Genomic DNA, 696 nt, shown 5'->3' on the forward strand with positions numbered 1-696 from the left:
TGGAGGGGAGATGGGGGGAAAAAAGAGGAACAACTGTAATAATCTGAACAATAAAGATTTAATAAAATAAAATAAAAATTTCTCATATCGGACTGAATGAACTGAGAATACTTATTATTCTTATGACTTTGCTCAAAATATTGCTGATTTTTTAAAATCACTGGTTTGATTCCCAGTTAGAGCACAAGCCCAAGTTTTGGGCTCAAACCCTAAGGGCCATGCAGGAGGCAGCTGATCAATGTTTTTCTCGCATTGATGTTTCTATCTTTCTCTCCCTCTCCTTCCTCTCTCTCTAAAATCAATAAAAACATATTTTTAAAAATCTTTTTGTTTTCCAGATATAAGAAAACTTGTTCCCCCCCCCCAGAATAATTTGGTACATTATATCTTAATAAACAATATTGAAGCATTTATATTTTTCTCTCTACCTAATCCCTCCATAATTTGGTAACTCTTTAATGAGTAACTATTATTTTCATGACAATATATTCATTTACATAAATACAATAAGAATCTGTTCTCGGAGAGAACCAAGATGGCAGCATAGGTTAACGCCGGAGATTGCTGCCTTGAACAACCAAATCAAAATACACCTAAAAGACGGAACAGACATCATCCAGAACCACAGGAAGGCTGGCTGAGTGGAAATTCTACAAATAGGAGGAAAGAGAATATCATATCCAGACTCAGAGGAGG

This window comes from Myotis davidii, unplaced genomic scaffold, assembly GCF_000327345.1.
Source record: "Myotis davidii unplaced genomic scaffold, ASM32734v1 scaffold105, whole genome shotgun sequence".
In the NCBI taxonomy this organism is placed as follows: Eukaryota; Metazoa; Chordata; class Mammalia; order Chiroptera; family Vespertilionidae; genus Myotis; species Myotis davidii.